Source organism: Planococcus citri, chromosome 1 (genome assembly GCF_950023065.1).
Source record: "Planococcus citri chromosome 1, ihPlaCitr1.1, whole genome shotgun sequence".
Lineage (NCBI taxonomy): Eukaryota > Metazoa > Arthropoda > Insecta > Hemiptera > Pseudococcidae > Planococcus > Planococcus citri.
Genome location: NC_088677.1, coordinates 57,408,786 through 57,430,364, shown reverse-complemented (window position 1 = coordinate 57,430,364; position 21,579 = coordinate 57,408,786). Strand labels below are relative to the sequence as shown.

The window sequence follows — 21,579 nt, the reverse complement described above, 5'->3', positions numbered from 1 at the left end:
AGTTAGAACTAGAAAGTTCACAATTTTAAAACTTGTGCCTGATATTTCGATTTTTTCATATATGGGAAAATTGGGGGGCACACCGGCACCACGTTTTTCACCTAGGGGGCTGAAATTTTCAGAGTATTATTTTTTCACCATGGGGTCATGTTTTTTTTTGGGGGGGGGGAGCGAAAAAAATCAAAAAAAATTGTTCACTATACAAATAAGGTACACCCTAACCTACCTACTACCTACCTACCCTGTATATTGAAGTGATTTTTTTAAATCCTAAATTGAAAGCTTTTGTTCATGAACTTGAACTCGTATTTCAACGAATTTGGTAATTTCGCGATATGAACTTGTGAAGGTTCGATTTTCAAACAAATCAGCTCTGAAATTATGGTTTATTTGTGCTAATCTCTTGTGTTTTCTAAACGAAAAAAAAAAAAAAAATCAATAGCTTCAAAGCAAAAATTGAAGTGTAATCGATGGATCGTGTAGGAGTAACTTTATTTGAGAAAAATTAATCGTAGTTCTTCGGTGATTTAAAGACGAAATAATTTATTTTTGAACGAATCGTTTTCGAATAACAACTAATTTGAATGAAACTTTGAAAATAATCGACTGTCGTTACGAGATGATTGTTCGGAATTTTATCGATGATTTATTATATTTCTTCAGAATTGAATAATTTTCCACTATATTTCTAATCAAGATCTTCCCTACCTTTTTTTTTTTTTTGAATAACAAGTTGCTATTACAAAATAAATCTATTGATCAATCAAGAAAATGAGTTGTAAAAGGAAGATGGTATTAGTAAATTTTCTTGTAAATTTTTTGAGCTGATCAGAATCGGAGACTCGGAGTAAACTTGAATGCTCCGAATGAAGTTATTTATCTTTAAATAAAACTGTTTGTTGAGTTTTGAATTAATTGGAGATTCATCTGCTAACAAAAAGTTTATTTTTAATCCGAAAAAACTGAGCATGAAGAGAAAAAATTCAAGGAAAGCCCATCAGAAGAAGAAAAAGGTTGGAGTTTGTAATCACAAATGACGAAAATCTCCTGAAAGATGATTTGGCTTGAAACTCTTTCACAGAATGTTCAAGATTAACTTCGGATTGCAGAAAATATCATCCACTTATGCATAAAATCAGAAACAGTTCGGTTTTTTGAGTGTCGCAGCGTTCATTTCATTCCCAATTTCATTGGAAGGAAAATGTCCTTTCTTATATTTCAAATAAAATGCTCAAATTGTCAAACTCTTCTCTCCTCTCCTCTTCTTTTATTAATTAAAAATTTTCACCCCAACTTCCTCCCCTTTTGTCACAAGTAAAATAAAAATATTTCCATACACTGGCTCGCAGTAATATTTCTCACAAATAACGTAACCTGCTGGGTTACAGAATCTCCAAGCTGATCAATCTTTTTCGGCGATACTCGTCGAAACCTTCGTTGACACGATGAGTCCTTTACCGGAATTACCAAGATAAAACGAGCGGCATTGGACCCTTGACCGTATCGCTTCTATCGAGTGCAAAACATATGCTTGGCTAATTCTCTCAGCGGCCGCCATTTGAATTAAGATTGATTACGATATGGCGAAATCGCGACACCGGTCACTGGCTGTAGTTCAATTGCCTACACCCTACCTTGCTATCGTTCATCGTATCGATAACTACAGACAGACCGACGGAAAAACAAATCGTGAAAGACCACTTTGCCTTCACGCCTTCAGCAACATAAAGAAGAAGAAGAAGACAGCCCGATAATTAAAAAATTATTTCGCGATTTTAGTAGCTGCGGCGCTTCATACGTGAGCGACAGTCACGACGACGACGAAGACATCGGCAGAGGAAACAATGAAGCGTGAAACTATTCTATTGGGCATATTTTTCTCAACTGCGAAGATGTTCGCGGTTGGTATTGGAGTTTGGCCAAAATATTGAAATATATACGTCGTCGGTGGAAGCACAACAGCAGCAGCAAAAGCAGCAGTATCCATAGCATTCGGTAGCGTCGCTCGTCGTCGTGTAAGAAGCTGTAGCTTTACGGTGTGAGACAGAGATAGAAAAGACGCACTATGTAATCGCGTTGTGTCCTCCTTGACCCACCCAGATCCCCTTATGAACCTCCGCCCCCACGACACGGATGGATGGTCGTCCTCAATGTGTACTCGCACAGTGTAATCTCCGCATCGACAATCATCTCGTCTCGTACTAAGATGATAAAAATTAACCACTAGCGATTTTAATTTATCGTCGACGTGATTTTTTTCACATAGGTTATGTTTCGAAAAAGAAAATTCCTCGTGTTTTTGCAATTTTATTTCAACCAAGTCTACAAAGGTGTCGAAATAATATCGACTTGGTATCTCTCGAGCTTGTGGTGAAAGTGTAGGTATCATTTAGTCAGAATTGAGAAACGAAAAGCTCAGCTTAAGCTTTCAGTTTAAGCTATCAGATTTTTAAAAGACTGTAGTAAAGCTCACCTCTGAAATTGTAAGCTTTTTGTAGCTTGGCTTGTGAAGCTCACGCAGATTATCAGCTGGTTTGCCAGTTCTAATGCAGGTTTTTTTTTTTGCAGATTGAACTTACTTTATTTTCTTTACAAATCCTAAATCCTTTCTCCGCGTGTTCTTTGAAAAAAAAAAGTTAGTGAAACAGGCCAATCCAATTTTCAAATTCGTTAAGTAACTCGGGTTAAACCTATCCTACGAGGTTTAGATAATACCTACAGGCTGTAAAATTTAAAAATTTGACGTTTTAAATTCATTTGTTGATTTGTCTTCTTTTTGCTCCATCTTGCGATGATTTTTATAAAATAAAAACTAATCGAACTTGCCACTCGATGATGGTTAACGTACGTGGAAGTGATGTATATGTGAGATTTTCTATTGAAAGACAAGTGGTTTACAGTTTCACCCTAGGTTATGGTATCTCCTGTGTCATATGTATTATAAGGAAAAAAGGGTTGATCTGAAATGTATTGAATGCAGTATTACTTTTGACATAGAATTATCGATTTATTCATTTCAGTACGTAGGTAACGTTCCTTTAAAGATATCTGATATTCACCCCCGCCCCCCTCCGCACACAAAAAATCTGCACAGTGTAGGCAGAGATGTGTTCTTTGAAGTTTGCGGATATCAAACCCTCTCTTTTCTCCTGTGAATTGTCTCTCGAAATAGATAAAATTCAATTTAGACTCCTGTTGGTTTTTGTTTATCAATTTTTGCAGTTGTCTGTTATTCTCGAAAGTCGAAAATAAAGGCAATAAAATGATGATGAAAAACAATTCTTGAAAATCGATGGAATATTTCACGTATTTCCTTCGTCTCACTCACATCTTCACTATGAAAAATTACTCAAATTTTCATTACTTTTACTTGCCTATACGTTTTGATGAAAAATATGAAAATGTGATGTACCTTATGACTTTTTCAAATGCAGCCGCACTTCTCCCCCTTTTTTCGACTCGACCCTTCTAGTCCCTCCATTGACCGAAAATTATCCAAAATTGAGAAAATTGTGTTACATATTATGTGGATTAGTACCTTCAATTTTAGAAGTTGAAGGCATCAATGTGGCAGTCGCTCTGGCAAAAGGACGTTTTCAGGAGGCTTGGGAGTGAGAGTGAAGCCCCCTTGAAGAGGGACAAAATTTCATAAAATCTAAGCAATGACCTAATAAAGATGCGACATGCGTTCAAGTTGATCGGTCTAAAATCAATATTTTAATTTGTTGTTGAAATGAAAATCACCCCCGAATCTTCACCATTCGACAAAACTTCAAAATTTCGAGAAATATTGTAAAAAATGGACCATTTTCTAATTTCATTTTGAATATTTAGGTAAGGGAGAGAGGGTAGCCATTTTGTTTGTTTTTATGTATCCTGAAAAATTAAGGAACAGATGATTGACATTTTTGGTGAAATAAAACTGAAGAAAAGTGATAACTGTTCGATTTTTTTTCATGAGTTATCAGCTAATTTCAGTTTAGATTTTATCTACTAGTTTTTTTTCTTCTAAAATGTGGAATCTTTGAGATTTTGTTTGTAGAAATGGGCAGGGGGGTGTTCAGTACCTACTGATCTAAAAACCTTGAATTTGAACGCGTCTCATCTGCCTTTTCCCGCTAACCCCCCCCTTCCCTTCAACCTCTAAAATAAACTTTTGGTTTAAAATTCATTTTAATTTATAATAATTTTCCAGGGTTGCAAAACTGATGTAAATGAAAAAAAACAAACTGGAACTGAAACTATTTTTTGACCGTTCAAGGTGTCTAACAGGTCCTACTATTCCTACTAAAGTCCTACTTTTTCTCAAAAGTCCTACTTTTTTCTCAATAAGATTTTTTCAAAATTTCAATTTTTCCCCCTTTCCCGGAATTTTGAACAAATTTTGTAGAAAAGGGCTCATTTGTCGACTTCTTTAGATTTTGAATTACACATTTTTGAGAGCTTTTGCCCTCGCTTTGCTCAAGCCCGTTCGCTTTATTTTTTCAATTTTGAATCTTTTTCCCTCGCATTGCTCGGGTTCGTTTGCCTTTCTTTTTTAATTTTGGATTTTTCAAAAAAAAAAATATCATTCGAATTATTCTATCGTTCTTATGCCTCCTGGAATACTGATTTTCGATTTGCTTTTCTGTTTCCATTTTCAATTGTTCATCAAAAAAAATATTCGAATTTCAAAATTTTGAAGCAAATATAATATGAAATATTTACAATCCAAATAGAAGAATTCGAGTTTCTAATTTCAAGCGAACATGAAAATAAAACAAAAAATTGGAGTGAACCGTTAATTTGACATCTGCTTGTTTAAATAATATAATCATAAGGTGTTTGAAATCATCAGAAAAGAAAACATTTTTTACAAATACCTATTTGGCTAAAAACTTGAAAATAAATTTTGACCCCCCCCCCCCCCTCACCTTGAAAAATTCCATAAGTGCTCGAAAAATGACCTGCTGAAAGTCCTACTTGAGTCCTACTTCTTCATTTTGAAATTTTGCTAGACACCCTGCCGTTATTTGCTCAATTTCGTACTTTTTTGCCTACCAAAGACCAGGTCCGAAAAATTTTGAATCTGAAACCGAAAAATGATGAAACTGAAGATTGAATCTTGAAAACTTGAAACCAAACTGAATATTATAAAATGAAAACTAGAACTGATTTTTTTAAATGGTTGTTGTTGTTTTTTTGTTGATAGTTTGTCCTGCTAATTTGGTTCAAATTTACAAAGACCAGGGCTGAAAATTTGAAATTAAAACACCGAGAATGTAAACTGATGAAAACAGGAAAATGAAACAAAAAACCGAATCGAAAACTAAAACAGTTTAAAAATTTAAAACTAGTCGCTGAAAATTTTCACTTTTTGCTGCACTGTTTAATTCTCATGTCGAGGAAGCAAATTTTTAGTTTTCAAGATCGAAGAATCAAGTTTTCTGTTTTACCTTGCCAAAAACTCGGAATCGTATTTTTTTTAGGAAAAATGATTTGATTATACGATTTGAAATAAGCAAAAAACGCCTCACGAAATATGAATAATTGTCACTCTAGACCGCACATCGCCTCAAAGTGCTAAAATCTGGTCATTGACCAATGCCAGTAATCTGATTCAGGTATTCGTAATGTGCGGTATTGGCGCACGTATAATTAGGTACCTAACATTGCACGGTGAAGTGTAAGGGTTGAAGAGCAGGAGCGGGGCCGGGGTGATCCCGACAGACTCGACATAATGGCGGGTTCGAGTATTTGCGTTTTTTTTTCTTCGCATTTCAACGCAAATATCGGTCTGTGTGTTTTTTAATTTGTTTTTTTCTCTGCAATTTACGCACGATATCGTAGACGTAATGAGCTCGAGATTGGTTGGCATAGGGGTTGAGAGGGGGGGAGGATGAGGTAGGAACCGAAAGAGAGAAGGTACACTACACGCACACGTACTACAGCTGTATTATTTTAAATGTGCGTAAAGGTAACGCGAATAGGTGAGACGCGAGGGGACACGGAGGAAAACTACCCCCTTCGCTGTTTTTTTTTTCGAAACAGCGGCGCGAGGATAGTGTTGAGAATGCGGGCGGGGGAGAGAGAGGGGAAAAAAGTACACCAGTGTGTGAGATGGAAAGAGAAAGAACGAACTTTGAAATTGTTATCTTATTAATACGAGTTTACCCTGGAGGTCTTTACGGGCAAGTTCCAGCGCACATAGAGCGCGAGAATGAGGGTGTGAGGCGGGAGGAGAGAGATGGAGTCCTCGCGCGTAGCGTATTGCAACGACCAACAGCACCGTAAGGCTCGGGGGAGGTTCGCGGCGGAGGTTTTTTTTCGCTTTCGGAGTCGGTAAAAGGTAAGCGGCGGCGGCGCGATAGAGTAACTCGAGTATTGATTTTCTTTGTGCTTGGGTACTCGTTGCCCCACCTCTTGCGGCGGTGAGTTTTTCTTTTGGAGCATTTTGTGACCGAGTTACAACCACCATGGTTAACTCTATTTACCAGTATTATCAAGAAGTAGTGTAGAACCCCGAAGTTGTCGTAGTATTTTTTTTTTTTTGGTCGGTTTTTTCCGAAATTCTCGATGGTGTAGATAGTATAGTTCGGTGTATTCGTCTGCGTGTCGAGTGGCCACGGTGGTGGCATTTTTCGCGTTCAAATAAGGTGCAGTTTTGTTTTGGTTTTTTTTTTCTTCGGGGTCCAGTGGCGAAAAATTCGACGAAACGAGAGTTCGCGACGTAATTCGTGGTGTACGGTGTGTGGTGTTGTGTTACGAAGAAGCTAATAGAGATGTGGTCATTATGATTATGACGATGAAAACGAGTATATTTACACCACAGATGGTCGATTATTCGATCTGGCATATGTGCTGTAAGTATGAGCCAGGGTATCTAACTGGTAGTGAAAGTAGTAAATTTAGTCAAAAAGGTAGTGAAAAAATGAAAAAATTCAAACGCGTAACAAAAACAAGGTGTCCATTCTGCTGGAAAACCTGGAAAAGTTGGAAAATTTGGTTGGTCTGGAAAAGACAGGAAAAAGTCAGAGATTTTTGTAATTTTCGCGAAAAATCCCTGGGATTTTATGAAATATGATCAATTGCAAATTTTGGATAAGGGCCAATGATGAGAGGAAAACATTATTTTTTACTTCTTGAAACACAAATTTTCAAAGGTTTTTGCTCTCGCATCGCTCGGGCTTGTTTTCTTATCTTTTTCAAAAGCAAGTGAAAGACCATTCGTATGGGATCTTTGAAGTCTGTGGGTTCACCAAGACATGCGTGAGCCTCCTCTGGACTGAGCAGTCCACACTGTAGGAATCCCCGTATCTGTGAAAACGTCCAATTTGACGGAATGAGTCGAGGAAGTATGAGTATCCGGAACTTGTTGACAAGTACTCGTCGTACGAAACACGCTGGGATCCTTAACGTCTGCTCTGCGCCTCTCGGCTAACGTTGAAAAGGTCTCAGCCTTATCGTATTGGCAAATTATTGCAAATTAACACCGTATAGTACACTACACGAATACATAATACAATGGGATTATCCCATGGTGCATTACATGGTACTAAAAAACTGTTTATATAATTCGTAAAACATTAACGTCTCGATTTTTTCAGGCAAATTTCTTTGATGTTGGATTTTTTTTTACATTTTTTTTCTGTTCATGCTAGACTAATACGTACCAATACATACTTGTGTATGAAGACGGTGCGTTTTATTTTTCGAACCGCCCCCGTCATCGTACTGACCTCCTGCCCTGTTGCATTATGCACGCGAAAATGTGTGTGCGCTCGCGATGACGATTTTAACGAGCTCCCGAACGCAATTATAGCCCGGTTTATTGGGCAATTATTGCTAATAACTGGTGTTGGCAAAGGAACTAATGTAATAAAGCGTTTTCCGTTGAAATTTTTTTCCCTCTATGCATCATCAGGTCCGAGATATATATGTAATACGTAGGAGGGGTCGTTACCGAAGGGGGTTGCTTTGCGTGCGAGGTGTGTATTTAGGTCGATCGGATAAGTCACACTGTGTAAATATTGTGTATATGGTATACGTGTGTGGTAGCATTTGCAGGATGAATGCGGTTTTACTGTGTAATGTGTATTGTGTACTGTGTAGGAGAGAGACATTGTTGCGTCGCCTCGTCGAAGGAATTATACTTACTCGCGGATATGTACGCGTATTATATTTGCTTCGAAGTTGCGTAGGTGGTAATGATCGTGCTGTGTAGCAAAATGTGCGGAAAGACGTTCGTGTTCGAATGGATGAGGTTAAAGGAGAGGAAACGATGTGACCGAAGATGGTGGGGTCTTTTCTCATCTTCCGAGTACATATCGAGAATTGCGAAATTTTCAGAGTAGTTGGCTCCCTCGTATATCGTTTGGGTGGAGAAATTGGCACGATTTTTGAGGGTTTTGTTCTTTTAGTGACGAAGAGGGAGGAAATTTTAGAGCTTATGAAAAATTTCAGGAGAAGAATGAATGGCGAGAGATTGTGCTGTGAAAATGAGTGGGTTTTTCCCTAGAGGCGGAAGAAAGTTTTCAATTCTTGTATGTAGCACATAGTGCGAAGATCATGAAATGAAAATTTCATCGTTGGAATTGAAATTTTTTGAAGAAATACCCATTCAAGTTATATATATAGTCTATTTCATCAAATTGTTCTTAGAATATGAAAATCAAATTTTGTGCTCAAAAATTTGTAAATTAAGTACCTCAAATAATTATCTAAGGGTTTTGCAACTCTGCACAATTATTTTATATAAGGGAAAATAGTTGAGAAAATCGAGCATCAGTTTTGAAATTGATGGACCACGTCTTCCCCCTTCCTCATGTCGGCTTCTGAGTCCTATTCATTTTTGATGAACTGTGCTCAAAATTCGAAATTCTAATAATTACGAGTACTATTTTTGAAAAGCCTCACACTTAATTTTAAAAAGAACCAACTTGATTGAGATATTGTTGAGAAGAAAAATAAAACCAAAAGATACCCAGCCAATCAGAAAATTTGCTGCTGAATACCGGACGAAATTTGAAATTTGAACTGGAGAAGTGAAAACTGGAAGTTTGAGACTATAGAAGGATGAAACTGTAAAACTAAAAACTAAACTGAAACTGCGGAATATTATTCAAAAATCTGTACTGGGAATTCTGAGTGTGCTAATATTTGGGGATCTATTATTAATTTCTCGACCACGAAAATGAATTCTTATAGTGTAATACCAAAAAGTATCTGGAAAGTCCCGTTTTTTGTCAAAATTGTTTACGAAATTCCGATTTTTTGGTCAGAATTGTCTTTTTGTCAAAATCGTCTAAAAGACCTATTTTTTGACGAAGTTGTCAAAAAAGAACCATTTTTACCAAAATTGTTGAGAAAGTCTCGTTTTTTTTTCCGAAATTTATTATTGTCATAAATGTCCTGCTTTTGCTGAAATTCAGGCATCGTAACCGGTCATTTTTATAATGATGCATCCTTATTTTCAATTTTGGTTCTTGAAAGTCTCCCCCCCTCCCCCACCCAGAAAATCCCTTTCTTCGTTCTTATTTTTATGAGTTCTCTGAGGTAAAAAGTATATTCATGCCTGTGTGTGAAAAAATATGTAGAGAGAATTGTGAAAAATTTGGAAAACATTTACTATGTTTTTTCAGGGTCTCTTAATTGTCAAAATTGTTCAAAAAGTCCTCTCTTTATCAAGATTTCCAAAACTCCTGCTCTTTTTCGTTTTTCAATTCTTAATTTTATAATTTTCTTTTTATTCTCTTTTTTGAATTTTTCCCTTTTATTTTTTGTAGTTCTTTTCGAAAGCAGGCAAATTTCGATTCAAAAAATTCTGTCTTGAATACATTCAGACTACGCCCCCCCTCCCTCCTTCCCTTAGTCAAAACATATGAATAAATCTCCTCTCAGAAGTGTTGATTTTGTCCTGTTTCAGCATGTTGCTCCATTTTTAAACACATTTGACATTGGTGCTATTTAATGTTTCAACTTTTCAAGTAAAATTTGTCTTTGATTGCAAACTTTCAAAATAAGTAATAATTACAAAATTGAAAATTGGTAAAATAAATTTAGCGATTCAAAATTAATAAAGGCTATTTTTTAAATTGGATTTTGAAAAACAACTGTTTTTATTAAGGAAAGTTCCTATATTTACCGGTAATTACGAGTAAATTACCGTTATTACTAGTGAATGACCGCAATCATTTGTAAATACTAAATAGTTTAATTTTGTGAAAATTACCGTAAAGATTAGTAATTACGTATTTACAATGGTAATTACACGTAAATTACCGGTATTACGTGAAAATTTTTGTAATTCCACGTAAAGTATTATAATTTTGGATAAATTACCGTAAATATGAGTGATCACTAGTCAGTAATTATTCGACATTTTGTCTAACTCAATATCATATCAATAGCTAGCTAATTAATCACAAAAATTTAAACAAATTACGGTAATTACGCGTAAAATACCGTTATTATGTTGAAATGTCTGTAATAACGTGGTAATTACTGATAATTATTTCGCTTTTTGCTATCTCAGTTCGAAAAATTATCACAAAAATTTCAAATGAATTACCTACTGTAATTACCGGTGATTTACCCTTTTTAACATGAAAATATCCGTAATTACACGTAAATAACCATAAATATGAGTAATTACTGGTAATTATGTAGACTTTTATTCAACTCAGCTTTTTAAAATGATCAGTAGATAGCCGTCATTTTGTAATAATTTACTATAATTACAGTAACTTCTCGTTAATTTTGGTAATTACCGGTAATTAATTGTCATTTCTAGTGAACATCGTCAGAAAATTACGGGTGGCTTTCTGTAATCTTTATAATTTTTTCTTTCGTTTGATGTCTTTATTAACGTGGTTTACATTTTGTCTGGTTTGGTAATTTACCGTAATTGCGGTAATTGAAAAAATTACGTTCGTATTTGGAACATTTCGGATTATTTATGCTAAATTTTATAGATCAAAAAGTATATTTTTCCGATTATTGCTGCATGCTGTGTACGATTCATTCCTGCGAAATGGATGAATTTCCGTAATGATAATAATAAGGAGTTGAGAATTCATTGATAAATCACCCTTTTTATGAAATGATTCCAAAACGTGCATTTCTCGTTTCTCTGCGCTCTAACTCTAATGAGAAATAAATTACTCAAACTTGAACAAAGATGAACGATTTATGCGCGAATTTTCTCATACACAGTAACTCGCCAAGAAGGCGCCCTAATAGCCCATGATTTATTCGTATCGCTATATACAATAATTATCGCGACGAATTTCAGTACGATAAAAATTTCCGTCGCGCGTTAATTAAACACGACGCTGTGTTAATTTTATGTAAATTCGAAAGCCGGCTGCGAAGTTAGATAAGGACCAAATACGGCGAATAATTTTCCTAATTCTTGGGGAAAATTTGTTCCGAAGAGACAATGCCTGGAAGGCGAAACCCCTTCACCTTTTCTCGTCTTATGCATAACTAGAGCACAAACCGCAAAACCGCAGAAATAACGAGAAAGAGAAAGATAGTTCCGCGAGAAGGAAGAGCGCATGGTAGAGGAACATGTGTTAATTTACGTTTAAGGTATAGTTGTAACCTCGAACCGAGCAGATTCTGGGATGCATTCGTCAATTTTCTATGCGAAATGCTCGTGTTTTAGAATCCCTTCATTCTTCGATTCTCCATCTTTCTCGCGAAAAGGGTTTTGCAAACTGATTCGATTGAAGGAAAGATGCGGTTTAAAGAGGGTACTATTTTTGTATTCGTCGAATGGATGGGATGGTTTGGGTTCGTTCGGTGATACTATTAATTCGAGTGCATTTTCGAGAATTGCGTGTGTGATGTAGGCGTTGCTACTTGCTCGCTGTCTCATCGTGAATTCAAGATTCGTGTCGGGGTTTACTTTTTTTTTTAGCACATTTGCCTCAATTTTGTTCGGGTCGTTTGTATGAAAAAAAAAACAGTGGCGAGGAATCGATCGTGCACTATAGGTACATGGAAAGAATCGAAGTTTATCTTCGCTGTAGAAAAGCTTATTGGAGAAAAAAAAGCAAACAATAAAGGAAAAAGAAACAAGGCAGTTATCTCGATAAAGGTGAGCAAGTTTTACTCGAAGAGTTGAAAAAATCTGATTGATCAAAGAGATAAAAAGCAGCTTCGAGGTATTGGATTTTCTTCTCTGCCTGTTTATATCGTTTCGAAAGAGTTTGCCGAAGAGCAGGGGCGAGGGACGCGGACGCGAAGAAATTGAAAAAATAATGGAAACATTTTTCATATAACAAGATAAGTCGGGGACGAAAATATGGCTGCAAAAGTCGACAGAGAAGAAAGCAGAGAGAGAGATACAGGCATGTATATAAAATTGGGGAACTGTTATATTTAATCTCATTGCGTGCCCCCTCGCCCCCTTTGTCCGCCATCGTTGTTGGTCGCAACTTCAACTTCATCATCGTCGCTGGGACGTATTGTTTTCGCTTTTTTTTCCAGCTATATCGTCGTCGTCGTCTTTTTCGCGACGGTTTCCACCGTCGTCACCCCCTTGTTCTACTATTTCCAAGTTGAATTTTATATGTACGTTATCTTTAAGATCTTTCTATGTGATCTTTTCATTTTAGATTTTATGGTTTTAGGCGTTGTTGCTGGTTCGATTTAGAGACGACGACGACGATACAGAGGTACTTGTACGTGCCGCGCGTGGTTTATGATTTTCGTATCCTTGATGTATCCCTGCCCTTGCTGTGTTCTCATTATTTATCGTCCCCCCGGCTTCCTCGCTTCTGCCTAAATCTCTCGATATATAGAGTAGACGGATTGTCTTATCCCTTCGCGTTGAATGTAATTGAGTCGACGTGTTTTCGTATACTTTATTGTAGACGTGTCGCTGCGTCGAGTCTCTCGTTTGTGGGTTTTTTAATGGATCAGGTGCCTGTAAGAATTGAGAAAATTTTAATTTAAACAATCGTCGGTTTTGTCAGTCTAACCAACCATTGGGTTCGGAGGAATAAAGTTTTATACGCGATTAAAGGATAATGACTGATGCTCGAGTTGAGATGTTTTTCCTTCGTTTACGTCGTCTTAGTCTCATTTAAAAGTTAAATTAAACGTATACGTAGACGTACGTATCGTGGATACATGATCTTTATGGATGATATTCGAGAGATGATGAATAAACCGAGTCGTTATATCGGAGGAATATTTTTAAAGTGTCTTTCCCATCTTTTTTTTTCGTCATCGCAGTGTGGTGTCATGGTGTGTGTTTTTCGGGTCTAATGAACGATGCATGTACAGGGTGCTCTGTAACTGTTTTTTTACAACGTGGAATATGTTGAATTATTGGCTATTATCACAGAATATCTTCAATTTTGGCCTCAAGTTTGAAAGTTGAACTTGAAAGAATTGTTAATGGCTATGAATTGAAGCAAAACAGAAGTACAAAATGTTGAGTTTACAATTTCCTTTTTGTGGAGTGAAATGAGTTTTTTTCTTTGAAGTTTCATTTTTGAGATATCTCTCTCGAATTTTAAAATTCAGATAAGTAAATCAAAATTGAAACAATTCATAAAACTTTAGGAGAATTTTCAAAAAAAAAATACCATCTTTGTGATTGGCCCTTTATTCCAAAAAATAGCGAGAGAGAAAATTTTGACTACAACTGAAAGTGTCAGATAACTTCGTGTAACATATTGTTTGCTAGGTTTTTGGGAATGCTGAGTCCAATTATAAACTTGTTTTTTTTTGATTTGACCCTTTCAGTCCCCTCCCGACACCCCAATTTGGTCCTGAAAATGAAAAATAATGACGCCATGTGACATATCGTTTATTAGGTTTTTTGGTCCACTGAGTCCGAATATCTAATTAGTTTTTCGATTTAACCCTCCCAATCCCTGCCGCAGCTGCCCCAATGTATTTTCGTTCGCTTTTTAAGAGTGCTGTGTACGAATATCGCCTCCTTCCCCTTCCTGTAATTTTTTTGGGGGGTTCTGACCTAAAAAACCTTTTCTAATTTTAACCAGGGATTTGAAAAATTAGGATCAATGAATTAATCGATGTTCGAATTCCCAATCAATCGGGATCTTACTAACGTTCACTTTGGAGTCAATTTTTTAATATCTAACCAAATTACGAAAAAATTGCTCAAAATTAGGGAGAGGCGACGAAAAGAATGAAGAATTAGCTGGCTTGTTGAGAAAATCTGAGTGGGAGTGACCCCTCCCTCTCTTGCTTAGTTAGTAAGAAAATGAGGTAGGGAGGAAGTAAGTTTAATTTGCATGGATTTATTTAATTTTATTCATTTTTCAATTTTCAATTTCAATTTTCATGTAATTTTATGATTTTTTTATGGGTCATCATGATCAAACTGGTAATAAGTCAGCAGTGGAGTCGATTTTGAGGAAAACGAATCAGAATGGATGAGGATGTTGAGTGATGACAACCAACTTACCCTCTTTACTCCTCAAATTAAACTATAGAGCGAGGGGGATTCTGCGCCAGGAGCAAAAAATGTAAGGGATAAGGATACTTACTGTCCTTTGCCTTGAGAAAAACCTGAATGAGCAGTTGGTTGATTTTTTACGACAGGAACAGGAATATTATATTTTGAATTTTTGAATAATATAGCTACCTATTTTGAAAGTTTTCTTCGATGATGCTTCGAGTCGACATTGATTTTTTTCAGTATCTGTGCTCCTTTGAAAGCAGCAGGCTCTTTTTATTTTATTTGAATTCTTGAAGTAGACCTCTCAATCAAATCACAATTGTGTTATAAAATTCCTTGAATTTTTTCATGATTTTGAATCCAATTTCTTACGTTGTGAGCAACTTGAGTTGCAAAAATCAAGAGTGGTCAAAAATTAATTTTTTCCTTCGTTTGAAAATTTTCAGAAATAAACCTTATTTTTTTCAATTGGAATACCTATCAGTTTTGTCAAAGTTGGAGGAGCTGCCTGTCTCCTCCTCCCTCGCCTCTCGCTCGGCTTGTTTTGGCCTTAATGCGTTGCAAACCCTACTACAATTTAGTACCATTTGCTAGTTTTTATGGGATTTCGGTCGATTTGATGTGTTTTCAGCTCCTCTTTATGATTTGACCTTTTTTTTCCGATGCGATTTCCTACTACCGAGGTCAAGTATTGAATTTTCTTTCTCGTAAATCTTCGGTTATTAGCAAATTTTCAGCACAAAGTAGAGCTTTTTACTCGTCTGAAATTTTGTATGTACTTTGCCTAATATTCAACATGTCATCATGTGGAATGACGAATCAAATCAGTTTACCTGATGAATTTATGATCAGAAGGAAGAAAGGGAGGAGTGAGGAGCGTCCTATTCGTGCAATCATAAGGGAAAATTATTAGATCAGATCAGGTCTGATCTCTAGACAATTCCTAGATCCAATTAGACCGAATCAGATTTGTTCAGACTTCATAAGATTCAATAAGAGAGATTTGATTTGATCTGATTAGATCTGAATCGACCTGAACAGATTTTTTAAAAAATTTTCCCCAATCCCCACGAGGTGGTGGGGGAAATTTATTGCGCAATATAAGGAAGATCTGATCTTGATCAGGCTAGACCAGATCGGATTAAATCTATTCAGACCTGATCGGTATAATCATTTTCTCCGGGGATACGCCGGAACAACTATATCATTAAACATTTATGGAAGGCAAATCATTAAAAATTAGAAATTTATAACGTTTGATGATCAACATTGAAAACTGACGTCTTCTCACCCCTGTTTCTTAATTTCAGTCGTGAGCAAAACTCAAAAAAACTTTCGCAAACTTGGGCAGAAGTATAAATAATTCTTCGTCGCTTACAAAATGGTAAAATTCCACGCTACCTCTTGTTATTATTCTAGGCAATTCTTTTAGTTACCGAGTGCCCTGTTTAAGAATTTTCCGAAGGGGGGAAACAACGACGGAAACGATTAGACCGAGTAAAAAATGTCAAAAGCGTGGAGATTTCCCCCCTTTCTTTTCAAACCTCTCTTCTTCGATTGAAAAGTGAAAAAAAGGTCGAGCAGAATAGCTGCTTCTCGTTGTCGTCGTCGTCGTCAGCAGTTATTATTCGGTGAGTTTTTTTCTTCTCCATTTCGGATTTCTTTTTCGGTGATTTCCCGAGGGAAAGAGGGTATTGGGTTTTAAGATGATTTTTTTTTTTGGCTTTCAAACGAACAGAGAAGGTATTTCAAATGTACCCAGATTTAATGCTAAGAATTTCACCGTGTGTATGAGTGAGTGAGCAGGTAAGTAAGCACTTACGAATGAGATCTCGTTGGTATAAGAATATTTTCCAGTATGTTTTCGTTCACTTTCTCTTCGACGAATGAGATATTCTAACCGTGGTTGTATTTTTAGGAATATATACCACGCGTAGATTCGGAGCTCGAATTAATATACATATTGCAGAGATGAGTACGAGTATATCTCATCGAGTTTTGCGTGGGTTCGTGAATTCTTGTTTGGAAAAACAAAGATGGAAATTGGTCGACTGTTTGCGGTTACTTTTGCTGGCTGCTGGTTTCCAGGGTTTATCCCTTCTGCATCTTCGTCCTCGTCTATTCGGTTCGTTTCTTTGGTCCCTAATTTTATAGCGAATGGACTCGAATCACCGTCGTCGTGGGAAGTGCCCACGAGTATTTTTATAGAGAGGCTCGAATTTTAATGTTAAGGAAGGTGATTTGATGATTTTTCCCCTTCATCTTTGAGCGCTTACTTCGCCATTTTACGAGCTCGGTGTCGTAATTTGACCATAAAATAAGAGCCTACTTAGTGTACTTTCTTATTCTCTCCGTCTCGTTGCCGTATTATGCTTCGACATGGGTTTTATTATTTGCCAAATTTCGTGGTGTAGAAATTTATCGATTTTTTTACCCGGTTTATAGTTCCAATTTCAATTTAGCAAATGTGCGGCCAATTTCGGTGCTGTATTCGTATGTCTCTCATTTCATTTTAGTTCGTTATCTCTTCGTGTTGGTAGGTTCGTAGCGCGTTTTGAGGATGTAGAAATCCGCGACGGGAAAGTTGACGATGTGAAATTTTATTTTCAGTGGTTTTTTTCTCAAGTTGAATTATTACGTTTTCAATTTGCGCAGAAAAATTTACGAGTGTGGTGAAATGAAATACGTCTTGATTGGTGCTGAGTGATGAATTTTTCGGGAATGAATTATCCATTAGTACTCCTTTGATTGAGGTTAGTGAACGTTCCATTTGTTTTTGAACAGTCGATTCAGATGTTGATTTTGATGAATCGATTGTGTATATTCGATGTTTTGATCGACTATATTTTTATTCGATGATCAAATTTGATCGATTCATCTTTCGATTTCTATTAATTGGCATTGTTGCTGATAATCATTGGTATATTTGACTTGGCGATGAATCGATCCAGTTGAATGACTGGGAGAGGTAAGCTGAGGAGTGGGATCCGAGAAATAAATAGATATTCGAATTCAGCGACCTTAAATTAGTAGGAATCGATATGTCACGTGATATTTTCATCATTTTTGAACTTTATCCAAAATTGGGAGGAGCTGCTGTGCAGGGGCACTGCAGATGATTCGTACCAAGAAAATGATGAGAAAGTCAGATGGTTAAGATTTCGATTTTTCTGATATTCGACAGCTCTACGAATTTTTTGTTTGGAAATTCTAGCGACTATCGCGTCAGTTGTTCAATTTAAAGAGTCGAATAAAATTTTACAAATAAAATTCAATCAAAGAGGAATTTTATCTTTGTCCAATGAAGTGAACAAAAACAGAATATTTTCGCTTTGATTTTCCTATTTCGCTTCTTTGTTTCACGACCTGTTTCGTATTGGCCATTTATCAAAGTGTTAAACTCAGTTCACAAGCGACGCATATTTCGAATATTTACGTACGGTACATATTTAGTTTCACACCCATACTCCTTCAACTTGACTTTGAATAGCGATATTGAAAAACGACAAGCTTTCGATGGGTTATTTTTATTAAAAAAGTGAGAGAAGACAAGGAAGGAAACTTGCGAAAAAATTAGGAAAGAATTTTTTCGTCGCATTTTTGTCCCGAATGACAGAGAAATAGTCGCTGTAATGTTGTTAGGAATGCCATAAAGTAACAGAAAAATTTCTACCATGTAAAAAAAAATTCTTTACGAGTTACATTTTTATATGTTTCGGTATGGGAATGTGAAGAAGAGATGAAATTTGACAGCGAAATGCGAATTTTTTCTAACGCTTAGATGTGTCTGAAAGTGGACTGCTGTATGTGCTAGTATATAAGTTCTAGGTTATGATTATGACTTTCGGAATATGTTTCTGTTTCGCGCGCGCGAGTATTGTTGCGTTAAAATTCATATGTTCCTCGTACGATGCGAAGATAATAAATTAGCCACGTACTACAACGAGTGCGAGAGAAGAGCCTAAATATGTAGTGGGAGTGTATGATCGAGCTTCTGTATGGAGCGGAGACGCGAGGACGCGACGTTTGCCAAAGAGTTTATCGTATCGTCGTCGTACTCGTATACGAATTGTGTGTGTACGTACGATTTGTCACTATTATACACAGAGAAGAAAGAAAAACAAGGAAAAATAAAAGTACCGTTGTAATGAGGCGTTCGCGGGTGAAGTTGTTGTTTTCCACTCTTTCCACTCAATGAGCGATTTCCGTGTGGGAAAATCTGAAGCTTATGGCCTATCAACGACGAAAGTGAACGAGAAAATTCTGCATGTGACGTTTATACGAGAGACTGAATTTAGTGTGGTGGAAAATTGAAAGGCATGAAAGAATTGAGAGAAAACTGAATATATCGTACAGATGATGGCGATGGTTGTATAGGGTGAGATAATACAGTCGAAAAAGGAAACCTGTTTGATTGTTCAACATGATTGATTGAGTATGTAGACTATAGAGTGGATCGCAAAAAATTTTTTTGCTGTAAAAGTACTCCTGGAGGGGAGATATGGGTCCTCAAAGAAAATGAATTCTCAAAAAAATCGTGTTTTTTTTACTCTAGCGTCTACCCAACCTGTTTTATGAAAAATGTCTCTGTTTAAAAACATGAAATTGAAGATTCTGCGTCGACCCAATTCATTATCATAAAAATCCAAGACCACTTCCAAGGTTCCACTGAGTGGTTGAAAAATTTGCAAATCACTCATTTTTGGGTAAATTTGTGTTTTGATTTGTTTACGAAAATCGTACAATTGAAAGAATTTTTAAAATGAAAAAAATCAAATGAAGAAAACCCGTGTTTGAAAAATTTTTGCACATTGATTTTTTTCTACCAAAGAAAAGTGAATACTCTGGGACGCCGCTATGAGTGGATGAGAAGGGTATTATGCCCCCTCCCTCCCGTCAAATTTTCATTCGACAATTCTGCAAATTGAGTAGAATTCAGAAAAATTTCAGGTAAGGGTCTGTGCTCTGTGATGAAAAAAAACTATCATTTTTTACTTCTCGAAACACAAATTTTCGAAAACTTTTGTGCTCGCTTCGCTCGGGCTTGTTTCCTTTGCTTTTTCGAAATCAATATGGAAATTTCTAAAGAAAAAAGAAAAAAAAGAAGCAAGTTTTAAAGCCAAAAAACATTGATTTTATGCCTCTCAAAATGCAAATTTCTAAAAGCTTTCGCCCTCGCTTGGGCTGTACCTACGGTTTTCTTTTTCAAAAAACATAATTCAAATTCTAAAATTTTAGAACCCCAAAATTAAACTCCTCGTCCTCACATGAAAAACCCATCGTTTTTATGCCTCTCGAAATACACGTCTTTGCTTCACTCGAACCTGTTCTCTTTTCTTTTTCAAGATTATAATTTCCTGAAAAAAACATCTCAAAATTCAAGTCACTTTTTCTACAATTTTTGGTTAAACTTCTTTTTGCCATTTTTCAGTTACTAAAGTTACTAAAAAAATTCAAATAGTGGATTTCGAGTCTGTTAGTATTTCTGTGGGGAGTGGGAACTGGGAACTCGTCCTTTGGTCCATGTACTAATAACACTCTATTCGTTCATTTTGTTTCTGGTGCTCTAATTGAAAAATTTTTCTGACAAAAGGGCATTAAAAAATTAAAAATGGATAAATATCGGTTACAGTTTTAGTTCTGGTTTTGGTTTTGAGAAAATATCACTCAAAATTTTGGATTACACGTTCATGCATGTATCAAAGTATCCTGTTTCCGTTTTTGTGTTTGGTGAGAGGGAGGGGGGGGGTAGTAGTTTTTTTCGTATGAGAGGTCGTTAAACTGTGCACAACTAATCGCAGCAAGCAAAAAAATGATGTTTCCTGTTTCCTAATGAAACTGACTAAACTTAAGATGCTGAAGATCCAAGTATCTAGTTCTAAATTCCAATACCAAAAAGTCAAAAACCTATTTTAATTTTTTAATTGATCGTGGTTTTGAGAAAATGAATCTCCCAGTTTTGGTGTCGAGAAAATAACACTTTTGGTTTTGGTTAATTCTTTCCTGTTTTTGGTGTTGGTTTTTGTTCAGATTTCATGTCTTTAATTTCAAATGCTGGGAATATTTTCAGTTACATGTCATGATTTTTTTTCATTGCCATTTTCTTTTCTTTCTACTTTTCCTCAATTGTTCGTGAAATTGTGGTATTTTTCAGAAGACTCGTTCTCTGGTCCACATGTTATCTTTGTTTCTTGTGCTGTTAGAAAATTGATTGATCTTTAAAACTCGGTACTATCAGGAGATTCATCAGTTTGCCCATCACAATATCGCATCATTGTTCCAGTGCCCGCAATTTGTAAATTTTTCAGACAAAATTGGTAAATTCAAAGGCAGGGATATTTAATTTTAGTAATGATCATTTCTGGCATATTGTGATTGTTTCTCATAGATTTTACATGGAGAGTTCATAAACGAATTTGTAGTTACAAGCGCAGACCTTTCTTTTGCTGTGATGGAATTTCCTTAAATTCACCCTTGCACGAATAATTTCGACTATTTTTTGTCCTGTTCATAGACTCTAGCTAGGACTACCTCATTTTTCACGTGATCAGTCCAAATTCCAAAGTGTTTTCAACGATCTTTTGCATTCATTGTTCGAGTCTCACACAAGTGTTTTTAACGTAGTCCACATCTACCATTTCCATATTACTTATCTCAGGTTTATTCTCAAAGTTTAGCTTTTTAAAATGCGGCAGAGGTTGTTGATGACCTTTCTCACCGTGCCAATTCTACGAGTATTACGTAATTCATTTTTGGGTCTCTTCATCCTCATTCATAAGAGTTTCCAAGTATCCTATCTGAATTGGGCTCAGTGAATACCATGTCAATACCAGAAAATATCGACTACTTTTTCATCGATATTTTTCATTTTGATGCTTTAGTTGCACCAATACCAGGGATATTAATTTTGAAATTCGATTTTTTTGAATCCAAAAATGATGAAAAAAATTTACAAAAACTTGAAAATTCGCTCAAAATTAGTCAATGACGTCTTCAAACTATCTGATTACGTTTGTTTTCACACTCTTCCAGACTTGAGCGAATTTTAAACAGTTCTCTTTTTTTAGGGATTTCATCACTTTTTGGCGATCATTTCGGAGAATAATCCATCATAACGTATCGAGCTCGATATTTTGAGTACCTGTCGATATTTTTGA

General features: G+C 36.1%; 2 protein-coding genes across 6 annotated transcripts in view; both read left to right on the top strand.

Moving 5' to 3' along the window:
- The window catches only part of LOC135833015 (transmembrane protein 223), a 41,068-nt gene that overhangs the window by 3,866 nt on the left and 15,623 nt on the right, over positions 1-21,579 (top strand). The window lies entirely within an intron of this gene.
- Positions 1-21,579, top strand: part of LOC135833010 (protein phosphatase 3 catalytic subunit alpha-like) — a 33,791-nt gene that overhangs the window by 3,829 nt on the left and 8,383 nt on the right. The window contains exon 1 of one of the 5 annotated variants that reach the window (XM_065346600.1): positions 6,398-6,842. The exons of 3 other annotated variants lie outside the window; for them this stretch is intronic. The gene's annotated coding sequence lies outside the window, so the exon portion shown is untranslated. Of the gene's footprint in view, positions 1-6,397; positions 6,843-16,882; positions 17,176-21,579 lie in introns of those variants that run through there. One more of the 5 variants, XM_065346603.1, reaches the window with a different exon arrangement.